Below are 14369 nucleotides of genomic sequence, written 5' to 3'. Positions count from 1 at the left end.
TGCTGGAGTAGTAAGGGCGAGTGATACCATAAAGGGGAAGAAAAGCTTTAAATATACTCACCCTGCAGGGCAGAGGATAAAGAAGATCACAGCTGTCCAATTCTTGGGGCTCTGGATCTTATTAACGTCACTGAGCACTAACTCCTCTGAAACTGTGGGCTGAACTTTCCCTGCCATAAGCAGGCCTCTGAATGAACTGGAGTTCGCCAAACTTTCTGCAGCTAAATAAACTCCCTATTACTTGAAGGCTTTCTCCAGAACACAAAAGTACAACAAATGAGATGGTGTGAGTACAATGACCCCATGGAACCATTTGAAGTCGGCAAATTGACTCCTCTGCTAAAGTATATCATGGAAAGAGGAGAGGGTCTGTCCCTCCTCCTAGCTATAACCTGCCCTCCTCAATGAGAGTATAAAGTGTTGCAGCAGCCTGCAGTGCAGTTGTGAAGAGACACTGCTGTATTTCCCTTATTGTCTCCTTGTAATCCCTCTTGCGATCAGAGCCATAGAAAAACTCAGCCCACGCTTTAGCTGCCTCATTATGTTTCAAGTGGAAAGCAAAAGGCACAGTTTAAGAGGAGTGTTAAATACCATACCTGCAGGGTATAACATGTACACGAAGCAAGTGTTTGAACTTTCTCTCTTTATGATACATTTCAGGTATCGTTAACAACAACAAAAAAGTTGTGTGTGATTTTTCCTTTTTTAAAAAAAGAGGCTCCCTTTGAGGGAGTTAAGTTCACAGTAAACCCGATATCTTTCTGTTGTCCCACTGTTAACAAATGTTAGATGGCTTTAAAAGACTCCCTGTAACTTGGGATGTTTTTTATTAACACATATCATGTTATATTTGTGTCTTACAGGTTGAATCTAACCAGCATTGAGGGTGGTAGGCTTAAAATATAGTTGTTAACATGACCGTGGGATGCCTTAACCTGGATGGATTTCTTTTGTACAGAAAAGCTAGCAACTGCCTAAGCTTTCAGTCTTGTATTTATATAATAAAAACAGCATCATACATCAGTCAAGTCCCTTCACTCACCCACACCAATGTGTTTCCAAAAAGCTTGACTTATGGTAAGTAATAAAAGTGAAATGACTTCCCTTCTACTGGGAATTGTCTGCCCCCAGTTCCTTCAGTTTCTCTCTCTCCCCCCATCCTCCACTGCAGTCTATTTAAAGGCTAAGAAGAACAGAATATGTGGAGCTCAAAGAGAGCCAGAATAGGATGCAGCAAATAGATGACAGTGTATTTAAGAAAAGATTGGCTATAGTATTTGAATTTCAGGAAACTCTAGCACAATGCCGTGAGCCACTAGAGATGACAGCCTATGTCTATCTTCTTGAACTTTCAGTGAAATTTTAATTGAAATAAGCATGTTTAGGATTAAGATGGATGTAAGGATGTGTTTCAGATGTGGATGAAATCCCAAAACCTGAGCTAAATCAGGCTGCTTCAGATGGATTTGGAATTAATTCAAAATAAGCCAAGAATCCCTGAAATCATGTTGAAGCAAATCCAGGGCTTCTCAAAGCTTTATGAGCAATTCAGAGATTCAGAGGGAGACAAAGCAGAGTTTCTATGCTCTGATAACATGAACAAAATGAGACTGGTGTTTCATTTGAGCAGTTTGGCTTTGGCTGCTGTTCTAATGATGTGTGTGTTTGTTTATTGCATTTATAAGCCACTTTTCTCCCCATATAGAGCCCAAGTCAACTCACAAACAAAATTAGATAAAAACATAGTAACAAAAGTAAAATATCACAGTTTCTAAAATCATACACTGAACAATATAGAATCACTTAAAAAACAGGAAAAAAGTTAAAACTAGAGTACACCCCTCCACCCCACAAGAAAGCTCCCAGCATACAATTAAGTATTAAAAGCCTGATTAAACAAGAAAGTTTTTGTCTTCAGCTAATGAAAATGCCATTTGGAGAACAGGTTGGCTGAAGCCACTAATACGGTCTATTTTATTTTATTTTAATTTTATCTTGCTTTTCTTCCAGCTACCACTGCAGTATCTTTCTCCCCAAACTTCCATTATAAGCAGCAGCAGCAGCAGGTGACTTCTACCTGTCTGTCTGTCTGTCTGTCTGTCTGTCTGTCTGTCTGTCTGTCTGTCTAGCAATCAACCCTACATTATTCCCAAAGTTAGAACTGAAGGAAGTTACAAGATAAAAGGAAAAGCAATTAAAAACATAGTAACTAACTAACAACAAAAACCAACCAAAAAGTTACAGTTAAAGGGATAAAATACCCCCTGCATGTGGAGTGATGAATCCACTCTGGATTCTAGCTGGAACCATAAAGGAGCTATTTGGGGTACTGAACCTACTTTTGGGAGACTGCCCCTATGAAATAAAAGCCAACAGCCCACACTATGTAAAAGGAGAACACTAGAAGAGGGGGAAGGGGGAAAGAGAGTAAGAAAATGTTTGTTTAAAATATTTATCACTTTCCCAATATCACAAGATCTCAGGGTACAAGGCAGAGGAGAAATTCCTGGGCAACTAGTCTGTACCTAACCTTGAGCAAGTATTCCCAGTCTGCCTGCTAGGGCCCAAGAGGCCAAGTAGAAAGGGCATGTCCTAATTTAGCCCCTGGATTATTCAGAGGAAAAGGAGGAGGAAGCTTGGAGGAATCTGCTGCCCCTGACAATGAAGATCTTTCTGAGTCCCAGGAGCTGGAGGCTGAGGCAGTAAGGGTCCCTGCTCCGCAGTAGGAGTTGACAGAGTCTAAAGATGCTGAAGACACTGGCAATATACCCCATTCTTTGCTGAGCAATGAAGAGATAAACACAGATTGCAGCAGCTGTTAAGTAGACAACACCGATTAGTTAGGCACCTGGTGTTGTTGAGGGAGCTGCCCATAAATCTCCCAGCAGCCCCTAATGTCTTCCTTGTTCACTACCATCTTATCTGGAAGATTGACTTACTGTGGCATTCCCATTTCCTTGACCTTGGTCTGACATTGCTTTGACAGATTCATTTAGTCCTTGCTGGCTTCTGGTACCTGGATTGCTGGCTTGTTTTAAGGACTCCTGGACCAGCTGGCAACCAGGGACGTAGCCAGGATTTTAGGAAGGGGGGGGGTCCAGACTAAGTGCCACCATTATAATGGGGCTTAGGTGCGGCAGCACAGCAGCACACACCATTCATTTTTCTAATGGAACGGGGGGAGGTCAGGACCCCAAGATCCCCCCCCCCTTTGGCTACGTCCCTGTGGCAACCACCCTTTTGTTTTGTTCTCCATCTTGTTGGACAATCTGTGACTGATCTGGACCGAATTGACTGCTTGACCATTCTTGCATTATAATCCCCTGTCAGCGTTGTATTGTGAGAACAGATAGAAGGAAATGAGTCTCTTTCCTCCTCTGATGTTATTATCCCTTTAACAAGAAATAGAAAAGGAGATAGAAAAGAAATATGGAAGAATTTCACAATATATCATTACAACAGGGACAATTGTATATGCGCAAGAGGGAAACATGCTTTTATTCCAGCACAAGAAGGTTGGGGGTATGTGGGGGAAATTATGATTATGGCAATAGTGTCAAAAGCATGACTAAGTAGTGATCTTGAATACAAAACTGTTATGGTTAAATAACTGTTCGGTATTCACGATGGCTACTTAGTCATGATTTTGACATAATTGCCATGATCATAACTCCTCCCACTACCTTTTTAATGAAGCATCAGCTGTATGAAGAGTAGGAGAGCCATTCTGCTGGCAATCAGAATACAGCTGAATGATGTTTCTGTCAGGTTTGGGGGCAGAAGAAGTTACTAAGGTCCATAACAGGTGGGCCAAAAGGACCATGGTGGGACCACTGTGGTACTGTTTGCACCAAGGCTGCAGCGACCCCAATCTGAGCTACTGCCATGGTCCTGAGACAGGCTGCTGAAAAGGACCAGATTTTTGGCTTGGTTCTTTTCAGAAGATGCAGTGTCAGCGTGGTTTCCGGCCACGTTCAGGGCATGCGTCATCTAAACACTCTGAACCATCTGTGGTCCAAAAACAAGTATAGGAGTTGTAGCTCAAAAAGGAATTCTTCTGAGCTATGTTTTCTATAAGGTGAACCACTGAACCCTGAGTGACAGTGATGATGATGAATCATTTTTATCCCACTTTTCTCCCAATAATGAGACTCAAGATGGCTAACAAATATTTAAAACAATGCAAATTAAAACAATACAAAGGTATTAATAAAAGTTGCAGTGTAAGTTTTTAAAAACAATTAAACAGTTTATGAAGTTAAAAACATTAAACATTAAAGATATTATTTTTAACCACTTAATCAGGTTTTTAAACTACTACACACATATTTTTGAGTATGATATCATATGTTTGAGGAGAGTTCATATTACAAATATGCTTGTTTATTTTTCCTACGAAAACAGTCTTTTGATCCTTTTTTTTAAAGATCACTTGAGGTAGATCAGAGAGCCTAAACTTGATTATACTGGGCCAAATATTATCCTTCTAGACAACAGAAGTAAGCACAGAGCAATGGTAGTCATTGCTGTTGGACTGGAACAAAAATAACCAAGAACAAGTATTAAACAAACAAACTACCACTGATAGAAATAATACAAATTGTTTTGGTGCCATAGGCCTTATCAGAACATCACTGAAACATAACCTTAAATGAATTAAGGTACAACAACACACAATTTAATTTTGAATTTCCCAAGCCTGTTCTATGACACAATTCCTGCTGGGATAAATTGCTGTGATTAAATTTTGTAAACCTAATTGTGTCTTGAGATAATGTTCCACTAACTGTCTTTTCCTAGCACTGAAAACTATAAATACTAATAATACAGTTATAAAACAGGAACTGTGCAAGTATTTTTATATGTCATTAGGGAAATTTCAGGCAAATATACAAAGAACAAAAGTAATAGTCCAAGTAAAAGTAATATAACTAAACATCATTTTTACAATATGTGCATAAATTAGGACTTTTTCATATATTAGCATTGTAGTGAAAGTATTAAGTAATGAAGATGAATCATTCTAATCACTTTCAGAAAAAAGGTCCTTCCTTCCTTCTGTGCTCTTCAATAGATGCTCCATCTTGTGAGTTAACTGTGGAAAGACAATATCACAAGACTGACATAATTAGATGCTCCAGCTTAATAAGACTTTAGCCACCCTATGTAGAATTGAACTGCACCGAGTATGGAAGCCTTTTTGGTTGCAAGGTGCCTATTTAACAATAAAAAAGTACAGTCGCCCCTCCTAAGTCATGGATTTGAGATTAGTGCCCTTGAATATCCATGGAGGGGTGACCTCTGCTATTTTTGCAGCTGCCAGACTGGTCACCGGTTCATCCAGGTTTGACCATATAACACCTGTCTTAAAATCTCTTCACTGTCTGCCAATTAGCTTCCAGGAGCAATACAAGGTGTTGGTTATTACCTTTAAAGCCCTACATGGCTTGGGTCCGAGTTACTTGCGGGAACGCCTCTCCCTACACAATCAGCCAGGCACACTTAGAATAACTGGGAATAACATGTTAGATTGAACATCAATCAACCAGGCTCACATCAACTTCCCAGAAAGACTTCACAGCAGCTGCTCTGAAATTGTGGAACAGTCTCCCGGAAGAGATCCATCTCATTACATCCTTGGAGCCGTTTAAGAAAGCACTTAAGATGGATCTCTTTTGGCGAGCTTACCCACCTGACCTTGTGTAAGAAACACCTCCAGACCATTGTACGAATCTACTGCATTTCCACTTGATAATGAGTTAGCTTTAAGATTAATTGTATTATTTTTATTGATGTATTTTATATGTATTTTATTATTGATGTATGGGTTTTAATGGACTGTAATCCCACCTCGATCCACCTGGGAGAGGCGGGGAAATATAAATAAAAAGTATTATTATTATTATTATTATTATTATTATTATTATTTTCAATGGTGTGTGCGCCCAGTGCACATGCCCGGGCTGCACGCCACATTCAAACCTATGGGTTTTGAGTATTCATGAGTCTCCTTTTTTGTGGGGGTGGGTGGGATCCAGAATGGATCCTCTGCAAAAATGGAGGGCCAACTGTACACACACATTTTTACATACATTGCAACATGATCTTGTTTTTGAAGCAGTGATGCTCAGATCTCTTGACTTCACTTTCCTCAATATTTGAATATATGAAATCACAAATTCTTTCAATCCCTAGTATAAAAAGATGTGCAAATATTGGCAAATTTCTATCAAAGCTGAACTGAAATTCCTAGTCACTTCCTCTGGTCAAATTTATATATAGTTATTCCCAGAATAGATTGGATCTTCTTGTACCTGTCTGCCTTAGATGTTAAATAGGAGTAACATGTTAGAAAAAAGAGTTGGCAGTTTTAACTCAGCAGTAATATGGCTGACTACACAAGGATTCAAATGCAGACTTTTAGAACTTCAATGACCAAACTGCTAGGCTTGAATGGATACAAATATACATTTTAGTTTTACATTCATTTTCCCCAGCATGTATATAAAGAAATTTACTGACTTTGGTAAGTTCTTTAAAAAAGTGAACTGAAATTAATTTCTTACCTATCCATACTGTGGAGTAGCTATGCATGGGTGCATGATTTCCCCCCTCTAGTTTCTCAGGGGCAGGGGTGAGCAAATTATCCCACAAGCTATTTTAGAGGCCTTAGGGTCCCCCAGCACCCTCTAATCATGATCATACTTGTTTTTTTAAAAGAAAATCGGGACACCAACTAGTTTATTTTTAAGAACTTGATTCTTCTAAAGTGGGGCCTAAAGTGTCACAGAGGGCCAAAATTGTGGACACATTGCCTCATTCCCCTTAGCTGGCATGAGGAAGTATAGGGGAAAAAATTAATTTGTATCCTGGTGGTGAAGTGGTTAAATGCCTGTACTGCAGCCACTCATTCACAAACCACAAGGTTGTTAGTTCAGTACCAGCCAGGGGCTCCAGGTCGACTCAGCCTGGCATCCTTCCATAGGTCACTAAAATGAGTACCCAGCTTGTTGGGGGAAATTAGCTAACACTTTATAAACTGCTTAGAATATAAGTAAGCAGTATAGAAATGTACTTGCTATTTCTATTGCTAAAAATATGTAATTTTTTTCAGTGGTGCATGGCTGGTACAGGGTGCACCCCTTCAAGATCTCACAGGAGGACCAATGTGACTCTGACATTTGCCCATCCCCACTCTAGAAGACTGACCTTTTTGTACACATCTTTTCTTTGTAGTTACATGTCTTTCAGGAGATGCATCTTAAATCATAATTTTCCTTGATCTCCCATTTGGCTTCACAACTAAAAGCCTTATTTTTGTCTTTGATCTCTGGCTTCAGAGCTTTACTTTGCACAAAATACCCTTCCAGATCGGATTCTACAAATACAATTCGTAACCTGACTAACTGCAAGTGGTGCACTGGAAGAGTTACATCCAACTGCATCAGTGGGGCCGATCAGTTCTATACAAAAAACAGTAATCTTGCAGAACAAATTCATATCCCCCCCCCACCACCTTTTGCGTGTGTGTACAAGATGGTTGGGGTTTTTGTTTGTTTGTTTGTTTTTTGTAGAAAGTAGCAGTCTTGGACAAAGATTGTGCATTTGTGTATTGCATTTATTCATAGACAATTTTCCCAAACACTTCAGGATGTATGAATTTTGGGTGAAACCACAAAATTCTCAGGACTGTATTATTATTATTTTTCTTGACTTGGGTATTCCTAATGTTAGGAAACCAGTTTTTCAGCCAGGAAAGTAATAATGGTGTATATTGTTTCCACCCCTATTCCTATTCTTTCTATTTTATTTCTACATCTGGTACAAAATTTTCTGTTAAAGAAATAATACCCAGGAGCACATCTACTTCATTAAGTGAAGACTACCTGTATTCTCAGTATCTTGAATGAATTCACTGGTGTCTTCAGACAGATGCCCTATGTGATAAACCATTAAAATGAAGGAAACAGTTTCTCAGTGAATTGCCTTCTGCTCATCCAGGCTCACCATTTCATTCTGTTACATGGAATGAGTATAAAATCAATTAATGTTTTGATGAGCTTTGATCAAGCAACTAGATCATAAGAACCTAGGAAAAGTCATGTTTGACCACATCAAAGGCACATCTAGTCCTGCATTATGTTGACACACTGTGCATATAGTTACAAGTGGGGCATCTACACTCAGGAGATGAATGCTCTGTCTTCCCTGGGAACTGATATACAGAGGCATACTGCATCTGAAGAGAACCAATGAGGTGGAGTGGTTTGGAAAACCAGAGTTCCCTGGTTGAGAGACCAGGGAACTCTAAGAGAACAAATTTCAAGTCCATGTTTAGCCATGGAAAACCAGTGGATGACTTCAGCAAGACACAGTTTCTCAGCATAACAGGAAGGCAATAACAAACCTCCTACAAATAAATTTTTGACAAGAAAATCCTATGATAGGATTGTCATATGTCAAAGCTGACTTAAAGAAATTAACTTAAATTAACATAACAATTTCATCTGATACTGGAGGGGATCTATCTATCTATCTATCTATCTATCTATCTATCTATCTCTAATCTCCACCCTTACTAGGGTGCTTCCAACCTCTTTGACTTAATCCACTCTTGCTTTTAAGGTATTCTGATTGACAGTCATAACCACATTTTGTGATAATGAATTCTACAGTTTAATTAAGTACTAAATTACTTAAAAGAATTACTTCTTTTTATCTGTCTTGAGCTTTTACCATTTAGCTTCAGCCAATGATTCTCAGTTTGAGTATTAGAATAAAGGGAGAAAAAGGTCTCCCTAACTATTTTCATACCCATATATAAATTAATAACCTGATTTTTGGTTTGATATTCAGCTCTGCCATCTGCTTTAACCTCCAGTTCTTGACTCTCGGCTAATCTGAGGCCAGTCTTGCTTAGAGACATTTCTATTGGGTTACTAGAAAAGTACAAGGCACATATAATTCTCAAAAATCTCTTTGTAGTAAAAATGAATCCTTTTCTTCTTCCTCCTCTATCACCTTACATCATAATAATCATTTGATGATTCTGCTTATTGTATCTCAAAATGATGTGTGAGAACTCTTTATTTTTACAGGAACCTAGAAACATAAATGGCTTGGGCCGAGGGTACTTGGAGGACCACCTCTCCCGTATAATCCGCCCCGCACTCTCAGGTCGGGTGGGAAACATCTTCTGTCTATTCTGAGTGCACATTATAGTGCAACACAGAGGGCATTTTCTACCTCAGCCCCTAGACTATGGAATACCCTGCCCGTCGAGCTCCGCACCGTCACCTCCCTTGAGGGATTTAAGAGGATGCTAAAAACTTTCCTCTTCCGCCAAGCTTTCCCCCAATGAGCTTGAGTTGTATTATTCTGTTGTTTTATTGATTTGGTATTTTGCGGGAATTGATGTTTTTATATGGTCTTAGATGTTGATATTGATGTTTTTATCATTATTCTTCTTGTTTTAATGTTGTTTTTAACTGTACACCGCTATGATCTTGTATAAGGAATAGCGGTATATAAGAATAAACTATTATTATTATTATTATTATTATTATTATTATTATTATTATTATTATTATATCAGTCCAGGGATTCAAAATACAATCCTTAGACTGAACTCAGATTTGAAAACCAGAGTAGCTTAGTGGTTTGAGCACTGGTCTACAATTTTGGAGACCAGGGTTCAAATTTCTGCTTGGCCATTGAAACCCACTGGGTGACTATAGGGCAAGCCACATTCTCTCAACCTCAGAAGAAGGCAAGGTGCGCGCGCGCGCACACACACACACACAACGGAACAATCTTGCCAAGAAAGTCATGCAATAAGTTCACCTTATCAGAACCACCATAAGTCAGAAATTACTTGAAGGCACACAACAATGACAAAAATCAGTTAAGGGTTCAAAATACAAGGGTTCTCAGACTGGATAGCACAGTCAGTTCAGGAAGGCTTTGGTGCGGAGCCAGGATTTTAACAACACCCAGTAGTTGGTGGCCATCATGCAGAAGGTTTGTTTCCAACTTGGTAGCAGATGGCAGTGTGCAGCAGCCATAAAACAGCGAACAAGTCCTTTTCTGACAACTTTAGTAATTATATAAGAGTAAACTATCAATAACTGCAGATGATGTGAAAAATCAAGTTTGGATAATACCTTACCTGAGCATCCTTGCTTGACTAAATTTTTCTCAGCTTTTCCTCCTTTGCAGGAAGAATTTCCTTCTCCATCTGGCACAGGGCAAAAGTTGTGTTGCTTAAGTTACTTTTAATAGGAAAGATGCTCTTTCAAACTCAAATGCCATTACAGGGCATTTTCATGTATATGTCATAATAGACCTAGATTATCAAAGTGCTAACTTATCAGAGGAGTTTAATTATTTTATTAATTAGGTTTCAGTGAAAAGTGATGGCATAAATTTTCTCCTTCTATTGTCCCCTCTGCTCCCAGCATTTTATGTATTTGGAAGGATTACTGCATGAATAAACCTGAATGGGTTACATTTAAGTCTGGGATACAGCTATGAGGTTGCTAGGTTAATGAGCATCTGCTGGTATCAAGTGTCACAAGGGGAGGTGGGAGAAAGAAAGTTTATCCTGGTAATGGGATCTCATGAAAGAAAAACAATCTACCAATCACATGCAGTTAAAATATTTACACCAATTATTCTTTAAAGAGACCATTTAAGGGGTCTATAATTTCTCTTTCTTTCTTTCTTTCTTTCTTTCTTTCTTTCTCTTCCTTTTTCCTTTCTTTCGCTACCATAAGTAGACATGTGTGCTATTTCTCTCTGCAGCCCTAGTCACTGTGTCCAATTCTGAGGGGGCATACAGACAAAAGTTACAATCCTGCATAACTCATTGTAGATATGCTGAGCCTTTTACCACTTCCCAGACCTACAATAGAACACAACCCTTTCATTCCTGGATGAGAGTATATGTAACAGAGGTGTCTACTATGTCACTGTATCCAGATGTAAACTGATTACACCAGCCTCTGGGGACTGCTCAAGTCTTCTAGAGTCTAAGCAGGTGACATGAGCAGTTTGCATAAGACAATGGGGACATAGCCAGATGCTTCTGTGACCACTACCCACCCCACCGAGAAATGGTTTCCTCTGTGTGCATGTGTGTGTGTGAGGGAGTATCAGTAGGCCTACAACAGCTATGGAAGGGGCTTTTGATTGTTGCAGAGGGAGGAAGGGAAGACCAACCTCTGCAGTGACCAATAACATAAGCAGGAATCAGATTAACTTCCTATATATGCTATTAGCAAGACACCAACCATGTAGTGGTAAACTAGGGAAGAATTGAACTGCTATGGGTTTACCTATGGGGGGCTGCCAGAAAAATTAGGACGTTGCCCCACAAATAAGACATCTCCCCCACAAATGAAATTCTCCTTCACGTCCCCAAATTTCCTGCACAACAGAAAATTAGATATTTTCACTTAGAACTCTTGTATTTGCTGTGTTCACAAAACTGAAGTTACTGCAATGCTGGCAACTTGGAGACTTTCATTGGAAAATTTCAGTGGTGTGGTAGAATTCTTATGGTGGGGAATGTCCTCATTTTGTCCCCTCTCCCTATAGTTACACCACTGATTTACTGCTTTATACTTTGTCCTCTATGTAACTCCTGTGTTGGTTGGTCATATTTTTAAGGATACGAAGAAAAAATGACTTAAGTGAACGCATAAGTTCCAGACATCTTCTCGAAAGTCCTTATACCAGTGACATATTGTGGGAGCAAATTCCACTTTTGTGCCTTTAAAAAACAATAGTTCAACCACAATTTGGAATGATAGGTGGGATGAACAGAAGCTCCACTCACCCACTAATCTGAGGGATTCTTTTTTCCTAGAAATTTTGTATAATATACTGGGATGTCCTTACCACTCCAACTAATTTCTAGCAGGTTCTCAAAAACATTATGTAATACATTTTTTAAACTTCTTATGGCTTTTCCTGAGGTTCTAAGGTTTCTGCTAATGCAGTTTTGAAAATGTACTATTTATGTGACTGGACTATAATATCTGTATTTTTTATGCAACCTTAAATACAAAGGAAAGTGACATAATGGGCTCCTGCATTTATATTGAGACATTACAGTGTTTCATCCAAAGTGTTTTATTGTAAAAGCAATGTGATTCCCATCAATTTTAGAGGATTTGGGGTCATTCTCATAACACACAGTTTTTTGTATTTGTCTTGGTTGTGACTCATACTGTAGAGATATTTTTAAACAACATTTTGCTATCAGATGATCTTTTTTAAAAAAATCATGCAGATCACAAAATCCTTTGCAGAATTAGCAGAAAGATAAGCTTGGACCAGAGGTTACCCCCTCCCCCTTAATGTGACACACAAAACAGATATGACACTGCTTTAATGGCCATGGCTCAATGCTATGGAATTCTGGGACTTGTACTTTTAGCCATGTCTGTCAGAGAGCTCTGGTGCCACAACAAACTACTAGGGAGTCCTAGTAGACCACAAGATGAACATGAGTCAACAGTGTGATGCTGCAGAAAAAACCCGATGTGATTTTAGGTTGCATCAATGGAAGTATAGTGTCCAGATCCAAGGAAGTAATAGTCCCACTCTATTCTGCTTTGGTCAAGCCTCACCTAGAATACTGCATCCATTTCCGGGCACCACAATTCAAAAAGGAGGTTGACAAGCTGGAGTATGTCTAGAGGAGGGTGACCAAAATGGTGAAAGGTCTGAAAACCATGCCTTATGAGGAATGTCTTAGGGAGCTAGGTATGTTTAGCCTGGAGAAGAGAAAGTTAAGAGGTGATATGACAGCCTTGTTTAAATATTTGAAGGGATGGCATATTGAGGGTGGAGCAAGCTTGTTTTCTGTAACTCCAGAAAATAGGACCCGGAGCAATGGATTTACAACAATTATTCTACAGGAACTACAGGAAAAGAGATTCCACCACAACATTAGCAAGAACTTCCTGACAGTAAGAGCTGTTCAAGAGTGGAATATAGTCCCTTGGAGTGTGGAAGAGTCTCCTCCTTTGGAGATTTTAAAACAGAGGCTGGATGGCCATCTGCCTGGGCTGTTTTGATTGTGTATTCCTGCATGGCCGGGGATTGGACTTGGTGGCCCTTGTGGTCTTTTCCAGCTCTATAAAACTCCCACCTAAAGATCCATTCATAAACATACAAAAATCTATAGCCATTTCAGTTCTACTAGAGAATACATCCAGTCTGGCGACTCTGTGGTTAAGCATAAGAAACAGGCAGACACTTTGTAGGATATGTCACTGTATGGATGAGGATTTCAGATCTGTGTGTGACATGAGCTCCTTTAGGACAGCCCATGAAAAAAAAATTGGGACTCCAGGATGGTATTTTATCTGATTAAGAAAGGTCCACATCCAGGGAAAGCTATGCTCAAATCCTACTAAAATTGATGGTACTAGTATGATGTCAATAATTTTTCTCCTATTAATACCAAGGGAACTAGACTTCTTTGGATTCAGGCCATTTTCAATGGCAAATATTACAATGAGTGAACAAACACATGTAAACAAGACATGGCTGGCTGCCTCTTCTCTGGCTGGAACAGGCAACAATTCTATTCAGTCACCACCTACTCCACCAGTTTCAATGTGGCATCAGTTAACACCAAGCATGGGATGTGAATTTTCTTTTTCGAAGCTTAAAAAATACAGTAAGAACTCCACATTTGTTTGTGCATGCTGGGAAGGAGTGAAGGGGGAAAGTGGGGAGACTATGTAGTCAGGTTTTTGTTCAAGATTAGATTCTACAGAGTGCCTGATGTTTGAATAGGGGGAAATAATCCAATAGGAAGCTCTCTTGTGCATGTCCCAGTGGTACAAATAGGAACCATATTGGAGCTGTATTTGTTAAATTCCTTTCTCATTCTTTTCACAGAAGCTTGCACTAGCGAATTTTCCACTGTCCTGTCTCAAAGTTGAGAAACAGTAAGTAAATTTTGGAAATACTGCATTGTTTGGATTACACGTTTCAGAATTCTCCAGGCAGTTTGCCAGTAGATTCTGTGGGACTGTGAGAATTGTAACTCCAAAAAGTAATATTTCCAAGCTTTCAGTAAAATCCAAATCTTCAGGGCACAAGGAACATTGGGAAATGACTGGATGCATAATCTACTTAGAAGTGCCTGAACCCTCAAAGACATTTTACACATGACATTCCATTTGTATATAAAAGACTGCCTTATACAAAATCATATGGTGCACACAAACCAGTGCTAGCTTACTCTACATAGGGTTGCCATATCCCGCCGGGGGGCAGGACAATCCCGGTTTGGGCGGTGTCGTCCCGGTCCCGGTCCGGTTTGGCGCCCAAACTGGGACGGCCCCGCC

Source organism: Sceloporus occidentalis, unplaced genomic scaffold (assembly GCF_023333645.1).
Source record: "Sceloporus occidentalis isolate IW3139 unplaced genomic scaffold, rSceOcc1.0.p SCAF_1, whole genome shotgun sequence".
In the NCBI taxonomy this organism is placed as follows: Eukaryota; Metazoa; Chordata; class Lepidosauria; order Squamata; family Phrynosomatidae; genus Sceloporus; species Sceloporus occidentalis.
The sequence above is the reverse complement of the archived record's forward strand: the minus strand, read 5'-3'. Positions refer to the sequence as shown.